This window comes from Hemitrygon akajei, chromosome 10, assembly GCF_048418815.1.
Source record: "Hemitrygon akajei chromosome 10, sHemAka1.3, whole genome shotgun sequence".
Lineage (NCBI taxonomy): Eukaryota > Metazoa > Chordata > Chondrichthyes > Myliobatiformes > Dasyatidae > Hemitrygon > Hemitrygon akajei.
This window is the reverse complement of record NC_133133.1, coordinates 162752126-162770331: the sequence shown is the minus strand read 5'-3', so window position 1 is coordinate 162770331 and position 18206 is coordinate 162752126. Positions and strand designations below refer to the sequence as shown.

General features: G+C 41.7%; 1 protein-coding gene across 1 annotated transcript in view; it reads left to right on the top strand.

The window, feature by feature from the left end:
• The window catches only part of LOC140734896 (uncharacterized), a 114021-nt gene that overhangs the window by 80231 nt on the left and 15584 nt on the right, over positions 1-18206 (top strand). The window lies entirely within an intron of this gene.

Sequence of the window (18206 nt, the reverse complement as noted above, 5' to 3'; positions counted from 1 at the left end):
GAAGCACCAGAGGGAGATGGCGAACAGGCAAACAACTAAATATGTCAGGGATGGGGTAAGAAGGGGAGGAGGGGCATTAACGGAAGTTAGAGAAGTCAATGTTCATGTCATCAGGTTGGAGGCTACCCAGCCGGTATATAAGGTGTTGTTCCTCCAACCTGAGTTTGGATTCATTTTGACAATAGAGGAGGCCATGGATAGACATATCAGAATGGGAATGGGACGTGGAATTAAAATGTGTGGCCACTGGGAGATCCTGCTTTTTCTGGCGGACCGAGCGTAGGTGTTCAGCGAAATGGTCTCCCAGTCTGCGTCGGGTCTCGCCAATATATAAAAGGCCACACCGGGAGCACCGGACACAGTATACCACACCAGCCGACTCACAGATGAAGTGTCACCTCACCTGGAAGGACTGTCTGGGGCCCTGAATGGTGGTGAGGAAGGAAGTGTAAGGGTAGGTGTAGCACTTGTTCCGTTTACAAGGATAAGTGCCAAAGGGAGATCGGTGGGAAGGGATGGGGGGGACGAGTGGACAAATGAGTCGCGTAGGGAGCGATCCCTGCGAAAAGCAGAAAGGGGGTGGGGAGGGAAAGATGTGTTTGGTAGTGGGATCCCGTTGGAGGTGGCGGAAGTTACGGAGAATTATACGTTGGACCCAGAGGCTGGTGGCGTGGTAGGTAAGGACAAGGGGAACCCTATCCCAAGTGAGGTGGCGGGTGGATGGGGTGAGGGCAGATGTGCGGGAAATGGGAGAGATGCGTTTGAGAGCAGAGTTGATGGTGGACGAAGGGAAGCCCCTGTGTTTAAAAAAGGAAGACATCTCCTTCATCCTGGAATGAAAAGCCTCATCCTGAGAGCAGATGCGGCGGAGACGGAGGAATTGTGAGAAGAGGATAGCCTTTTTGCAAGAGACAGGGTGGGAAGAGGAAGAATTTGAAGATATTGACAATAATCTTTAATGTTACAATTGAAATGAAGATTGGAGGATATGATCATCGAAAGCATTGTGTGAAGGCAGTCCATTATCTGTACAAAGTCTCTGCACTGATTTTGTTCATTTACAAGAACGCATCAGCATGTACTGAATGAATTCCTTCGTATTAGCTATTAGGAGCTAATACACCATTTTATAGTACTGTGTAGTATTGGTAGTGTTCTAATTTATTCTGTATTTCATTTAAGTACATAATTTGTTACTCAATTCAATGGTAGTTTTTTTCATGTACCTTTTTAACTATTTCCTTGAAACCTTAGCTAACTGGAGCAGCTGCTTAATTGGGTTAAAATGTACTGGTCCCGATATATCCCAATTAGTTGGAATCTACTGTAACTTATAGTAATTTTTTTAAATGTATTGCACAGTACTGCTGCTGCAAAACAAAGATTTTCTTGACATAACACAATGATAATAAATCTCTTTCTGTTTCTGTTGCACCCAGATCAGTGGATCAGTGTTGACTCCTTTGCCTGGGAAAGCAGTCCAGGCCTGGCTGGACCCCTGCCCATGTCTCCGTGGGTGGAAGTCACTGCCCGGCTGTGACACTGAGGCAAACCTATGGCTAGGAAGGCATAGGCATGCCTCAGTTCCACAGCCAGGTTACGTTCCCCATGCACTCATCTGTGACGTCAAGGAAGGGGGGAGTTTCACAAGCTGCCTCATTGCCTGCAGCTGGCAGTAAGAGCTGGGCACATTGGAAAATTCCTCCTAAAGCAAACACCAGCAACTGAACACCAGTGCTTGCCATGTAAAATATTTACATTCATGTTATAATGTAATGTTAAAATTGTACAAGGCATTGGTAAGGCCAAATTTGGAATATTGTGTACAGTTCTGGTCACCGAATTATAGGAAAGATATCAATAGATTAGAGAGAGTGCAGAGACGATTTACTAGGATGTTACCTGGGTTTCAGCACTTAAGTTACAGAGAAAGGTTGAACAAGTTAGGTCTCTATTCATTGGAGCGTAGAAGGTTGAGGGGGGATTTGATCGAGATATTTAAAATTTTGAGAGGGATAGATAGAGTTGACGTGAATAGGCTGTTTCCATTGAGAGTAGGGGAGATTCAAACGAGAGGACACATGATTTGAGAGTTAGGGGGCAAAAGTTTAAGGGAAACACGAGGGGGTATTTCTTTACTCAGAGAGTGATAGCTGTGTGGAATGAGCTTCCTGTAGAAGTAGTAGAGGCCAGTTCAGTTGTGTCATTTAAGGTAAAATTGGATAGGTATATGGACAGGAAAGGAGTGGAGGGTTATGGGCTGAGTGCGGGTAGGTGGGACTAGGTGAGATTAAGAGTTCGGCACGGACTAGGAGGGCCGAGATGGCCTGTTTCCGTGCTGTGATTGTTATATGTTCATTTGCACTTATCATTAGCAGAATCATGCCTGGCAGGGGGATGAAATACTTTTCTACTGCTGCATTGGAGAGACCTCTGACTGCAGACTCAAGATGTCTCAAAAATACTGACCTCTCTTTGCCTTCTAGAACACAGGACATAAAATCAGTACAGCACAATACAGGCCCTTCAGCCATGATATTGTTCTGACCCTTTAGCCTACCCAAGATCAATCTAATCCTTACTTCCCACATAGTCTTCCATTTCTCTTTCATTAACGTACTTATCTAAGTGTGTCTTAATTATCTCCACCAACGCCTCTGGCAGTGATTTATCAGTCTGTGTAAACATTCTACCGCTGATATCCTCTCTACACTTCCTTCAATTCACCTTAATAGCATATCCTCTCATATTAGTCATTGCCATCCTGGGAAAAAGGCACTGACTGTCCACTCTATCTATGCCTCTTATCACCCTCTATCAAAGTCACCTCCCATCCTCCTTCCCTCCAAGCCCTAACCTACTCAACCTTTCCGCATTAGGCATGCTCTCTGATCCAGACAGCATCGTAGTAAATCTCCTCTGCGCCTTCTCCAAAGCTTCCGCATGTTTCCTATAGTAGACCAACCAGAACTGAACACAATACCTCAATTATGATCTAACACCCGGAACCTTATAGAACTGCAACCCCCTCAATCCCCTAACTAATGAAGGCCCGCACACTGTATGACTTCTTAACCGCCTATCAATTTGTGCGGCAACTTTGAGGATTTAGACCCCAAGATCCCTCTGTTCCTCCATACTGCTAAGAATCCTACCAATAACTTTGTTCAACTTTCCGAAGTGTGTCACTTCGCATGGTTCCAGATTGAACTCTGACACTTCTCAGCCCAGCTCTGAATCCTGTCAAAATCCTGTGGTAATATACATTAACCTTCTGCACTATACACCACAGTACCACTCTTCAAGTCATCTACAAACTTACTAACTCACCCTTCCAATTCTTCATCTAAATTATTTATAAAAATCACAAAGAGCAAGGCCCCAGAATGGATCCCTGTGGATCACCACCAGTCGCCGGTCTCCAGGCAGGATCTAGCAGAACCCTCTGCCTTCTGTGGGCAAGCAATTCTGAATCCACACAGCCAAGTTTCCCTGGGTGCAATCCCTCTTGACTTTCTAAACGAACCTACCAGTGGAACCTTGTTGAACGCTTAACTAAAATCCATATACTCCACATCCACTGCTGTACCTTCTTCATCAGTTTGTTTTATCACTTTCTTGAAAAGTCACAAATAGCTCCTCACAAAGCCCGATACTTAATCAGTCTGTGCTTCTTCTAATGCTTGTAAATCCTATCTCTAAGAGCCCTCTCCAGTTTGTCCACCACTGATGTAAAACTCACTGGTTTATTCCTTTCTAGAACAAGGAATAACATTTGCCATTCTTTCAATCTTCTGGTACTACTCCTGTGGCCAATGAGGATGCAAAGCTCACTGTCAATGGCACAGCAATCTCTTCCTCACTCCCTGTAGCATCCTGGGGTATATCCTGTCTAGCTCTGGGGACTTATCTATCCTAATGTTTTTCAAAAGTTTAAACTTACCCTCTTTATTAACTTTGACCAGTTCAAGCATATTAGCTTGTTCTATGCTGATTTCATATTTGTCAATGTCCCTCTCTCTGGTGAATTCGGAAGCAAGGTATTTATTAAGGACCTACCCTATCCTGTTAGGTACCTCTCCTATCTCCAGGCACATGTTTCCTCTTTTATCCCTGAGCAGAACTACTTACACTCTAGTCATCTTCCTCTTCTTCATGTATATATAGAATGACTTGGGGTTTCATATCCCCTTCAAGCTCTTTTAAGTCCCTTATTGGCTACCTTATAACTCCCAAGAGCCCTGTCTGGCCTTTGCTTTCTAAACCTTAAGTATACTTCCTTCTTCCTCTTGACTAAATGTTCCACTTCCTTTCCCTTCCTCAACAGGACAAACCTATCCAGAACCCCATGCACGTGCTCCCTAAACGACCTTCGCATTTCCATTTTCTGAGAATACCTCTTCCCAATTTATAATTCCAATTTTCTGCCTCATAGCATCATAATTAGCCCTCCTAAATACTTTCTCACACAGTCTGCTCCTATCCTTTTCCAAGGGAATGGTAAAGGACAGAGGGTTGTGGTCACTGTTCCCAAAATGCTCACCCACCGAGAGGTCCGGTTCATTGCTTAGTACAAGATCCAGTATGGCCTCTCCTCTAGTCAGCCTGTCCGCATATTGTGTAAGGACTCCTTCCTGGATGCACGAAACAAATTCTACCCCATCTAAACTTCTTGCATGGAGGAGCTGCCAATCATAGTCACCCATGGTCAACAATTCTGTTAGTCTTGCACCTTTCTAAAATCTGCTTACTTATCTGCCCCTCAGAGTCCTAGCTGCAATTGGGGTGGTGGTGGTGGGGCTATAAAATACTCCCGATAGAGTGATTGCTCCCTTTCTGTTTCTGATATCCACCCACACCGACTCAGCAGACAATTCCTCCCTTTCTGTAGCTGTGATACTGTCCCTGCTTAGCAATCCCACTCTGCCACCTCTTTTAAACCCCAGAACTTCCAGCAGCCATTCCTGGCCTTGTGACAGCCAAGTCTTTGAAATGGCAACAAGGTTAATGTACTGATCCATGATCTAAGTTCATCACCCTTGTTCTCGATTCTTCTTGCTTTAAAATAAATACATTTCAATCCATCCAACTGACTAAATTTATGCTCTATCCACTGCCAATCATTCCTCACACATTGCATCTACATTTTCTCTAACTGTTCCATCATCTGACCTATCAACCTGGTTCCCATCCCCCTGCCAACCTAGTTTAAGCCCTCCCCAACAGCTCTAGCAAACCTACCTGCAAGGATATTGTTCTCTCTTGAGCTCAGGTGTACCCTTTCCCTGTTCAAGTTCAAGTTTATTGTCATTCAACTGTACACTTGTATACCACCTTCAACATTCTCCTGGACCAAGGTGCACAACACAGTACATGTAACTCACACACATAACACATAACGTTATATTACCACGAATAAATTTATGACACAAGTTAAAAAGTAAACAGTAGAACACAACTGGTGCTTCAGACGTGATGAGAGCTGGGTGGTGACAGGGAGTTCAGTAGTCTTACGGCCTGGGAGAGGAAGTTGTACAGGTCATACCTCCCCCGGAAGAGATCCTAATGATCCACAAATCTTAAACTCTGCCCCCCTGCATCTATCTTTCAGCCATGCATTCACTTGCCATAAGACCCTCACTGGCATCGCTCCCCTTCTGGTCCTGCTTTTTCACTCTCTACCTAGGTCTCTTTATTCTCTCTTCAGGACCCCGTCCTTTTTCCTAGCTGTGTCATTGGTATCATTGAGTAGCACGTCTTCCAATTGCTCACCCTCCCCCTTGAGAATGCTGTGGACTCGATCTGAACTATTTCTGATGCTGGATCCTGGGAGGAAACATATCATCTGTTTTTATGTCCACATAATCTCCTTCCTGTTCCCTTAACTACTGAATACGCTATCACCACTGATCTCTTCTCCCTTTTTCCCTTCTGAGCCATAGAGCCAGACAGCCTGAGGCCTAGTTGCTGTGGCTTTCCACAGGTAGGTTATTTCCCCCCTTCTTCCATTTCTCTCCATCCTAATCCTTGTTTAATGTTGAACTTTTCCTATTTCTGAAAAAAGGTCATTGAAATGCCCACTTTATTTGACCTTCCTCAGATGCCGGATTATCTGCTGATAATCAAAAGAACTTTTAATACTATTTCATATCTTAAGAACCAATGCTAATTTGACTTTGAATTTGTCATTGGTATTTGAACATAGACATTTGAGAATCTTGCTCCATTGTCATTTGTATTTAAAAAAAGAATTAGCTAAATGTTTTAACTATGAGGGAATTGAGGATGATAGGGAACCGTCACAGGTGATCACCCATGAATGACAAGACCAGGACTGAGGGGCTGAGTGGAGGGTCAGCTACTCCTGAAGGGTCTTGGCCCGAAACGTTGACTGTACCTTTTTCCATAGATGCTGCCTGGCCTGCTGAGTTCCAAATGCACTTTGTGTGTGTTGCTTGGATTTCAAGCATCTGCAGACCTTCTCTTGTTTATGTATAATTTCTTCTCCTGTTTTCTTATGTTGCTCGATTATGTTCTTATAGTCAAATGACATTACAAGCCATTTCACAGATCAGTTAAAAACCAACCATCTTACTATGTGTCTGAAGTCACACCAAGGCCTGGCTGGGCAAACCTGGTACATTTCCCTCCGTAAATGAGCTAGATACTTTTTGGTCCCACTCCGATGAAAAATGTAGTAGATTATTTAAAATAATCTGATTATTCATTATGTTTTCCAGAGCTTTCTGCGTATATAAGTTTTCCATTTTTGTACAAAAGAAAGCATTTTATTTCAAGAGATCGAAGAAAATTTAAACTAGGCCTCTTTCTCACAAAAAATATTGGTTACAAAAAAAAAAAAGAATGATGTTGTCAAATGAACTAATGACTCTGCAAAGAAAACTTAGAAACATATGATGTAAAGTGAATAAAAAAACAATCCCTCTTTGCTTCACCTCAGTGCTTAACACATCTTCTATGATACAAAATACTTAAATATGATGATATTACATTAGTAAATGGAGCAACCTTTCATCAAGAATGAATGTGTCCAAGAGAGATAATTATCCTAAGGGATATTGTCTAATTAAGGTAATGCCCAATCATAGCATATAAAGATAATTAATAGCACAATTATTGTTTCATTTTTGCCATCAGACACCTGAGATCAAGCATTGAAAACTGGCCCTCTGTGTTAACTAATTATTCAGTACGATGATAATTGAGTTTGAAGGACATATACTTAAGTACCTTTGAGTTACTTTTGTAAAATACAGCCATTAGCCAATGTGCACTCGTCAGTCTCCAAAAACCAATCTTTGAAATACTACCAATACAATTAACATCATTAAATGGAGTTTCCACTGTAATACTCTTCTTAACCTCCGCAGAACATTTGAGTATCTGGCTCCTTGAAGTGGAATATTTTCTGTTGGCCCATCAGGGAAGAGATGATAACCTTCAGGGAACTTAACTTGCAGAGCAAGATTAAAGGTGTAGGCTAATACAATCAGAGAAGCCAAAGAGAGAAAAGTGCAGCATTTAAAAGCGTGAGACATTGAGACTTCTATAATTTACACCCTATCAATGCCTCAGATTAATTCCTGTTGGTGTCTTGTTAGAGTCTACTAAATTTCCATTATCTAAGATGCTGTCCCGGATACCTACCTGTCTGAAGCATGTTGGTGTTCTATAAATTATAGGAGGAAGTCACAAGTACAAATCTGCAATATAAGACAATGTCATTTTACAGGTGGAATTCTAGCTACCGACCATCTGCACCATCTTCAGAATTATGGTTCAGTATCGCTGACATATGTGGTGAAACATGTTTTTCAGCAGCAGTACAGTGCAATACTTAAAAAAGCTATAAATTACAGTAAGAAATATATTCAGTATTCCCACCGCTGCCTGTAAGGAGTTTCTGCGTTCTCTCCATGACTGTGTGGGTTTCCTCCCACAGTCCAAAGATATACCAGTTGGCAGGTTAATAGGTCATTGTAAATTGCCCTGTGATTAGGCTTGGATTAAATTGGGGGGTTGCTGGACAGCTTGGCTGGAAGGGCCTATTCCATGCTGTATATCAATAAATAAAATAAATAAACAGATAGATTGATAGATAGCCGAATAGATAGATGGATAGAACAATATAGAGTGCAAAAAGGGAGCCAGAGAATAGTGAGGTAGTATTCATTGAACATTTAGAGATCTGATGGGAGAGGGAAAGAAGCTGTTTCTAAAATTTTGCTGGGCCTTGGGAATGGAGATAGTTCTCATGGGTTGGTTTCATAGGTTTATCTTGCAGATATATCAGGGTGGTGTTGAAAACACCAACTATCAGCGTATGAACTTTATTTCTGTCACACAAAGGGTATTTATTAAAATCTTTCCCAGAGGATTTGGACATTTCCTTCAACAGAATGTGACAGTGACTTGGTTTCACTCCATGGTAGTTCAACGATTTATTGGGTAGTTAGGCTCATTCTGTTTGCACCAATGAGATGAGGTGTTATTCCCAGAAGTAACCAATCAGCTTTTCACTTCACCTGAGCAAATATCCTACATCTTGTTGTGCTTCTGTTCAGAAGTCCTACAGCCTGAAAACATTGGAGGGTTGAGAATCTACCTCTCTCAGTTAACTTAAGTATCAGCTAAGAATGCCCATCTTTTCTTGCTTTTAAATCCTACACCAGGGTTTCCCAACCTTTTCTATGCTGTGGACCAAGGGGTCCATGGACACCAGGCTGGGAACCCTGTTCTAGACCAATAAAGACTATTTCTTAGTTATTGAAACCTCCATCAATAATAAATGCTGCATGGATCTAGGTCTACAGAAATATGGTCCAGTTCTTAAAGACGATAGTTGTTCTTGCCTCAGTTCTTTAGAGTCATAGGATTACAGGGATGCATACCACAGCTCAGCCCAACATCTCCATCGTAATCATCAACAATAGAATGTATATTAATCCCATTTATCAGTACTTGATTTGTTTTTTTCCATGCCTTACTGATTTAAGTGCTGATTTAGGTACTTCTCAAATGTTGGGAATACATCCTGCCTTCTTGGCTTACCCAGGATGTGAGTGACTGGTTCAAAGTGTTACGATACTTCTCCAGCAACAATGAATATAGAATTGAGACAGGTTTTTTTATAAACAAATAAACATTTATTTAAACTCTGCTCGATAAAAATGAAAAGTAAACAAACGACTAACTTAACTGGAAGTTAACTGCAATACGGCAACTGAAGCAGTTCTTAAAGCGATAAATGCGAAAGTCCAAATTATTTATACAGTCAATTAGGAGAGACTTTCCTGAAGTAACGTATTCCTCGATGACGTGACGTTACTGCTGATCTCAGCTGAAATATGCCTTGCCTGAAAGACTTACGACGAAGGAAATAAAAACGGCTTGAAGGAACTGACCTTTTCCTTGATGAATAACGCTGCCCCAACCCCTTCTGTCCTTACAAGACAGCGATTATCTCGAATGCAGGTTACTAATTCTAGAACGAAGATCCAATAAGGTTGATCCTGTATTACCGCTGATGACACCAACTTTATTCGAGGCTTCAAGTTCCCGTACTTTGATAAATTCTTCACTCTCCAACTGAACTGCAAAGGTAGAAACCAAACCACAAGTGGCAGCGTTTGGCGAAACTGCCGACAATAACCTTTGAGACTTAAGACAAAAAGTAAAACTCCACTTTAAGACAAAACTGTGTCATGAGATGAATACGCAGCATAACGGAGTAACTGACGAATTAAACAATGAACTAACCTGCGTCACAGCAAGTCTTTCCTGTTTTACACCTGTTGGAACAGGCCATCACATGACCTCTCACTGGTGGGAAAATTACATCATGTGACCTCACACTGGCGGAATATTACATCACCCCACCATCACAAGACCATTACATCATGCTCATCAGATACTCAATTACATCATGGTCATAAGACAGTCACAAGATACCCATGGGGTATGTAACAAAAGTAATATAGCTCAATCAGCTGTCCCATCAGCCTTCTCCATTCTAAGGGAAACGAACCAGCTTACCGAGTGACTCTTCGTAACTGAAAAGGTAAATAAAAGGATTATGAGTTTAAACCTTTGTGCAGGGTAACAGAGCAATTGAAAGAAATATTTTTAAAAAAAATCCAGTTATTCCTACATTCTGCATCTGCTTACGATTCGGATTTGAATAGATCTGTGGCGTGATTGCATCCGGCACTGAGCTGAGATCACTGTTGAACCACTCCAGAAACACAATGCAAAATTCATGCCAAGAATACTTGGCCATTGTATCACTTGCTTTGAACAGAATTTCTTTGGGAATAGACCTGCACCACTCCACTTGCCCTCCATGTACGAGACAGATTGCATTAAAAGAGGTTGCCCTCTGTTCAGCTGCTACATTCAATTTGTGTCAATATCACCAATAGACAGTTCAGAAAGTGGCTGCCTTCCCCTGAGGCACTGTCGATGTTCTGTTATGTAGCCAAACTCAATACGCCTTGTGACTCCTCCAGAGCATTCACATCTTGTCTTCTGAACACCTGACCATACCTCTGGAAGGGCAAAAACAAAGTGCTTCTCAGTCGCTCCAAATGAGTAGTCATATGTTGTAGTAAGTTTGTTGTTCATTAAAGATCATCACTTCATACTTTGTGACTCATTCTACAAAACCAAGCCACATTTTCCATTGAGGTTAGCCTAAGAAATTATGCTATTTATATACTATCAACAATATACTCTACAACAGGAGTTCACAACTGGTTTCATGTCATGGAATCTTACCATTAACGAAGGGGTCAGTGAACCTTAGGTTGGGGACCCCTGCTATCAGGTAATGTTAGAAGAATCAGAATCAGGTTTATTATCACTGGCATGTGTCATGATATTTGTTAACTTAGCAGCAGCAGTTCAATGCAATACATAAAATAGAAGAAAAAAAACAATACTAAATAAAATAAGTAAATCAATGACAGTATATGTATATTAAATAGATTAAAAATCATGCAAAAAGCAGAAATATTAGAAAAGTGAGGTAGCATTCATGGGTTCAATGTCCATTTAGGAATCGGATGGCAGAGGGGAAGAAGCTGTTCCTGAATCACTGAGTGTGTGCCTTCAGGCTTCTGTATCTCCTGGATGCTGGAGGTCCTTAATAATGGATGCTGCCTTTCTGAGATACCGCTCCTTGAAGATGTCCAGTGTACTTTGTAGGCTAGTACTCAAGATGGAGCTGACTAGATTTACAACCCTCTGCAGCTTCTTTCAGACTTGTGAAGTAGCCCCTCCATACCAGACAGTGATGCAGCCTGTCAGAATGCTCCCCACGGTACAATTAGACAAGTTTTTGAGTGTATTTGTTGACATACCAGACCTCTTCAAACTCCTAATGAAGTACTGGCACTGTCTTTATAACTGCATCGATATGTTGGGACCAGGTTAGGACCTCAGATCTTGACACCCAGTAACTTGAAACTGCTCACCCTCTCCACTTCTGATCCCTCTATGAGGATTAGTATGTGTTCCTTCGTCTTACCCTTCCTGAAGTCCACAATCAGCTCTTTCATCTTACTGATGTTGAGCGCCAGGTTGTTGCTGTGGCATCATTCCACTAGTTGGCATATCTCACTCCTGTACGCCCTCTCGTCACCATCTGAGATTCTACCAACAATGGTTGTATCATCAGCAAATTTGTAGATGGCATTTGAGCTATGCCTAGCCACACAGTCATGTGTATACAGAGTGTAGAGCAGTGGGCTAAACACACATCCCTGAGGTGCACCAGTGTTGATCGTCAGCGAGGAGGAGATGTTATCACCAATCCGCACAGATTGTGGTCTTCCGGTTAGGAAGTCGAGGATCCAATTGCAGAGGGAGGTACAGAGGCCCAGGTTCTGTAACTTCTCAATCAGGATTATGGAAATAGGCAAATTGCAATGGGTCCAGGTCCTGGCTGAGGCAGGAGTTCAGTCTAGTCATAACCAGACTCTCAAAGCATTTCATCACTGTCAATGTGAGTGCTACCGGCGACAGTCATTAAGGCAGCTCACATTATTCTTCTTAGGCACTGGTATTTGTTGCCTTTTTGAAGCAAGTGGGAGCTTCCACCCTTAGCTGTGAGAGGTTGAAAATGTGCTTGAATACTTCCACCAGGTGGTTGGCACAGGTTTTCAGAGCCTTACCCGGTACTCCATCGGCCTCTGAGACAGAGATCACAGGGTCACCGGGTGCTGTAGGGTCCTTCACAGCTTTAGTTATATTCTCTCTTTCAAAGCAGGCATAGAAGGCGTTGAGTTCATCTGGTAGTGAAGCATCGCTGCCATTCATGCTATTGGGTTTCGCTTTGTTTTATATGAACTACACGTTTTGAAAAAAACAGACTGCACAATAAACTGCTCAAGCCTTTGCACTTTAATATTGAATGGAGTGCTCAGAATTTGATTGCACAGCTCAGCTCGTAACCAGTCTTCCCTCCCCACCCTGGGGCCTCTTGCAACAATATAGTAAGGCTGGTCTCTCCTTGAACCCGACACGTAGAAGGCAATGTACCACCCTCACATCTGGAACGACAGCAATGCTTGTCTACTCCCCTAACTACAGGATATGCTCTCACTTAAACTTTCTCCTGCTTCTCTTTACAAGTGAAGCCCCCGCAGTGCCTCAAATGCGACTCTCCACAGGGGAAACCTCAGCATTTACAACATATAACAAGAGCTACTGCAGATGCTGGAAATCTAGAGCAGTACACACAACGTGCTGGAAGAGCTCAGCAGGTCAGGCAGCATCAATGGATGGGAATAAACAGTTGACATTTCGGGCTGAAACATTGTGTGCATTGATTCAGAAAACATAGTGCCTTTAAGTTCCTCAGTACAACTATTTAATTAGGCAAATAACTGGCATATCAAGAAGCCATCTTTTATTGAAGACAGTCAAATCGCAAGTAACAACTGTGGCAGATGCAGCAATGCATCAAAACTCAACCCATATAATATATGCAGAACTTAAAGGTACTTTAAGTCTCATCTATACTTACTTCTAAAATTATAATTTCCTCATAATATCGATCAACTGTTTATATTCATAAAACATTCTAACAGTTAACTATTCATAGTTATGAAAATATATAATCACTATTTATAGTGACAAATAAACAGAGTTGCTAATGTAACCAAACACACATCGCAGTTTCTTAACTTTCTCAATCCTTCATTGAGAAGCTGTACTTAATATTTCAGTGGTTCCCAGTTCAATATTGACACTCCTAGTTGATCACTTCTCTGGAAAGCCTCTTGTGCACTGGAATACATATTCTATACCATCTTTTATGATTTTTATGATTATTCTTGTAACTATAAATACTTTCCTAAATGTCAACAATTAACATCATACTCCCCAGCATCCAAGACATCTTCAAGGAGTAAGGCCTCAAACAGGCAGCTTCTGTCATTAAGGACCCCCATCATCCAGCTCATGCCTTGTTCTCATTGCTACCATCAGGAAGAAAGTACAGAAGCCTGAAGGCACACACTCAGTGATTCAAGAAAAGCTTCTTCCCCTCTGACATCTGATTTCTGAATGGACATTGAACCCATGTACACTACCCCACTACTTTTCTTTCTCTTGTTGCACTAATTATTAATATATATATTTCTTATCTTAATTACTGCTTTTAAAAATTATGTATTGCAATGTACTGCTGCCGCAAAACAACAAATTTGACAACATATGCCAGAGATATTAAACCTGATTCTGATTTCATATAGACTGATTTTTGAAGTACAGGTGTCACCCCCCCACCCCTTTACAAAGGTAGAGTGTTCCTATGAAACCTTTCTTAAGCTGAAATGGCATCAAGCGAAGAACCATTAATTTATATGGGAAACATTTTTGTAAAAGCAAAAATCCTCTTTGCAATGCGAAAACAGGTTACTAATGTAGGTTTTTTGTAAAAGCGAAGTGACGTAAAACGAACATTCGTAAAGCGGGGGGCACCTGTAGTTACAGTTACACATTGCATTTACAAAAGCTTCTTTATCTCTTTGTGCTCTCCATCATCACTTTTCTTGTATCCTGGCTTCCATTCTGACTACCTGCAGTCACCAAGCCTTTCCTACTGACTGTTATCCTTCCTGAAGTCACAAAGTTGTGTCATCTGACTTTTCTTTCCGGGACTGCTGGATTGTTGCCAATATTTAAAATTTTACCTTGAGCTGCACTCAACGATCTAGGAACAGCTTCTTCCCCTCTGCCGTCCGGTTTCCAAATGGACAATGAACCCAAGAACACTACCTCACTACTTTTTAAATTTTAATTATTTTTATATTTACTGTAATTCACAATTTTACAGTATTATGTATTGCGTTGTACTGCTGCTGCAAAAACAACAAATTTCACAACATATACAGGAGATGTTAAAGTTGATTCTGATTCTGATTCTGAGTTTAGAGTGCTACTTTCTAGCTACACTGTACAGGGAGCTCACAATTAAGATCATCTGTCTAAGGATCCTCTGGACTTTTGAACTATTTCCATATGACAGTTCTGAGATCCATTAAAGTATATCGCTCAGTCTGTGCTTGATTTGAACCACTCAAAATTCTGTAACAGTAAAAGCCTTACAGGCTCTGAGCCTTTCCCCCGTAACATAACAGTATCACCTTCTTCAGCAGTGTCATCGGTGCCAGATGTATTTGAAATGACCTTTCTACAGCACTTTATGCCGAGCTGTTCGTTATGTTTCAGTCTTATCAGTGGATTCTTGGGCTGACACAGCCATTACCTTCAAGCTCCAGAGAACCAGTTTTCTCATACCATTCAGATTACAGACTTCCTCTGAAATGCCTGGCTGTTGAGGAGTGGGAATATTCCCGTTGCTACTGTTAAGCTAAATCTTTGCCCAAGTGACACTCGGTATTCCGATTCCTCGTTCTAGCCTGTTGCTTGCCCCACACTGGTCTGTTTCTCTGGCTCACTTCTGACTCCTTTTACACAGGCTAGACTTGCAGCCTTGTGGGAAATCATCAAGACACTTCTCCCATAGTATTCTCCTGACAACATAATAAGACATTTATTTTACTTGCCGCTCAGCTACAGATGTCCATCCGTTGCTGGCAGACACACAAATGCTTAGCACTGCACATTCCTGGCTTTTGAATAATGCTTTAATGTCTTCATGTCACAGGATGTATATGCTTTGTTGATTATATTGATGTCTGTGATAAATATTTTGCACCGTAACATTTCACTGTAGGCCCCGATATCCTTCCTTTCTTGATCTCCCTAGCAAGTAACCTTTGCCGCTGGTATACACCCTCCCAGCAAGGGCTTACGTTTAGCTACGTAGCTGACCTATTTGCCAAACTGCACATTCCTCTTTAGGTAAACCACCATCAACCTCCATCTTATGCATTGTGACCCATATCTTGAAAATTGAGGACTCTCACCATCCAGGACATCCCCTTTTCTGAGTATTTCTGTCAACTCAAACATATTTGATTTACTTGTGCACAAGAAGAAGAGTGTGGCCTCTGTCACCCACACTGTTCTGAAGCCAGGACAGAAAACCACTATTTTTATACAGAATTGGCTTATCAGTTACGGAAATTGGCCATTTGCTTAAATTATTTATGTCTGAATTCCTTGCAAGATCATTCGCCCTTCACAATAGAGGTGATAAAGTCAATAGAAACTACAAATTGACAGCCAATGATATTTTGAAGTAAGTGAAGCAATTGTCCCTTAGTTGTTGGGTGTGTTTCACATCCTTCTGTGATTTCTATCTTGTCTGACTACAGCATCGTCAATTGTGTAAAGGGAGGCCATGTTCCTCTGTGTTGCATGCACACTGCCACAGCCATTCCCACCTACCTCGCCTGCAGTAGGCAAGATCAACTCCAGCATTCTCACTGCAGAGGTCTGGCTACACTACAACTGCCCCAGGCTATTCTTGCCTGGACATTGTCTTTAACTTTTGCCTTACAATAACTTCCACACTACCATCAGGGAAGAGATACAGATCAGAATCAGAATCAGAATCAGAATCAGACTTTAATCGCCAAGTACCTATGCACATACAAGGAATTTACTTCCGGCATGAAGACACACACTCAATGTTTTAGAAACAGCTTTATTCCCTCTGCCATAAGATTTCTGAATGATCCAGGAACCCATGAACATTATTACCTCATTATTCCTCTTTTGCACTTTTTATTTATTTGTTTGTTTATTTATTATTTAGCTATCTATTTATTTATTATTACTGTAACTTATGGTAACTTTTTATGTCTTGCACTAAACTGCTGCCAAGTTTCACAACGTACATCTGCGATAATAAACCTGATTCTGATCATCATGCCTATTCAGATGAGAAAGTCACTTGCCTTCATTGGACTCTACTTCCAAGTTATACTGTCTCTCGCTGTCCTACGTGATTGTGTGATAACCTTTGATTTCGTGTGCTTTCATTGAAGCTGCAGTCTGCGACACTGGTCTGCCAGTGTTTCTGTGCTTTACATCTCTCGGTACTTCTCAGCAGTTATCCGTTTGAGTACATCTCCTGAAACACGTCACTCCTTGTCCAAGTCCTCTGGTTATAGGTGCACACCCCTAAGTCTAAAGGTGGATAATTTGATCAATTGATCTCCACCGGCATTCCAATAGTTTATTTTCCCAATAATTCAGGGAGCCTTCCTAGCAGATGTGTCCAACAACATATTGCTCTGCTTCAAGCAAATATGGTCAAAATGCTTCCTGTCAACATTCTGACCTCCCAGAGACCAACATAACACTGGATACGACCTTATAATTTCATTCTAGGTTAATAACATAGCTTTAAATTGAATTGAATTGAATTGACTTTATTTCTTACATCCTTCATATACATCTCTGTCTGATGGTAATGTGTAAATTAAATTGTAATGAGTGGTATGTACATTAAGATATCCAACAGGACAGTCAATATAGCATAAAAATACAATTGTACCAGAGTAAATTAATCAGTCTGATGGCCTGGTGGAAGAAGCTGTCGCAGAGCCTGTTGATCCTGGCTTTAATACTGCGGTAATGTCTCCTGGATGGAACATCTGGAATAGTTTGTGGTTGCAGATGACTCAGGTCCCCAATGACCCTTTGGGCCTTTATATGCACCTGTTGTTGTAAATGTCCTGAATAGTGGGAAGTTCACATCCACAGATGTGCTGGGCTGTCTGCCCCACTCTCTGCAGAGTCCTGTGATTGAGGGAGGTACAGTTCCCATACCAGGCAGTGATGCAGCCAGACAGGATGCTACCAATTGTGCTCCTGTAGAGAGTTCTTAGGATCTGGGACTCATGATGAACTTCTTCAACCATCTGAGGTGAAAGAGTTGCTGTTGTGCCTTTTTCAGCACACAGTCGGTATGTACAGACAAAGTGAGATCCTCAGTGATTTATATACCGAGGAACTTGAAGCTGTTCACCCTCTCAATCCCAGATCCATTGACGTCAATAGGGGTGAACCTGCCTCTGTTCCTCCTGTAGTTCACAACCATCTCCTTTACTGTCTGTACCATCCTCTTAACACTTAAGACCATAAGAGGTAGGAGCAGAGTTAGGCCATTTGGCCCATTGAGTCTGCTCGGCCATTTCATCATGGCTGATCCATTTCCTTCTTAGCTCCAATCTCCTGCCTTTTCCCCATATCCCTTCATGTCACGACTAATCAAGAATCTGTCAACTTCTGCCTTAGAATACCTAACGACCTGGCCTCCACACCCACCTGTGGCAATGAATTCCATAGATTCACCACCCTCCGGCTAAAGAAATACCCCCTCATCTCTATTCTAAATGGTTTTCCCTCTATTCTGAGGCTGTGTCCTCTGGTCTTAGACTCCCTCAACATAGTAAGCATCCTCTCCAAATCTTCTCTATCAAGACCTTTCAATATTTGATAGGTTTCAATGAGAGCACCCCTCATTCTTCTGAATTCCAGTGAGTACAGGTCCAGGACCATCAAACGCTTCTCCTGTGTTAAGCTCTCAATCCTGTAATCATTACACTATGACTGTATGCCTTAAATGGAACTGGTTTAGGTAGACAATGTACAGTAATTGGCATGGGCGGATTCGGTTGGTGGACCTGTTTCTAGTCTGTATAACTACGATTGTATAAGCAATAAATGCCTCAGGACATTCCTTTTCCACTTCTTTTTGACTA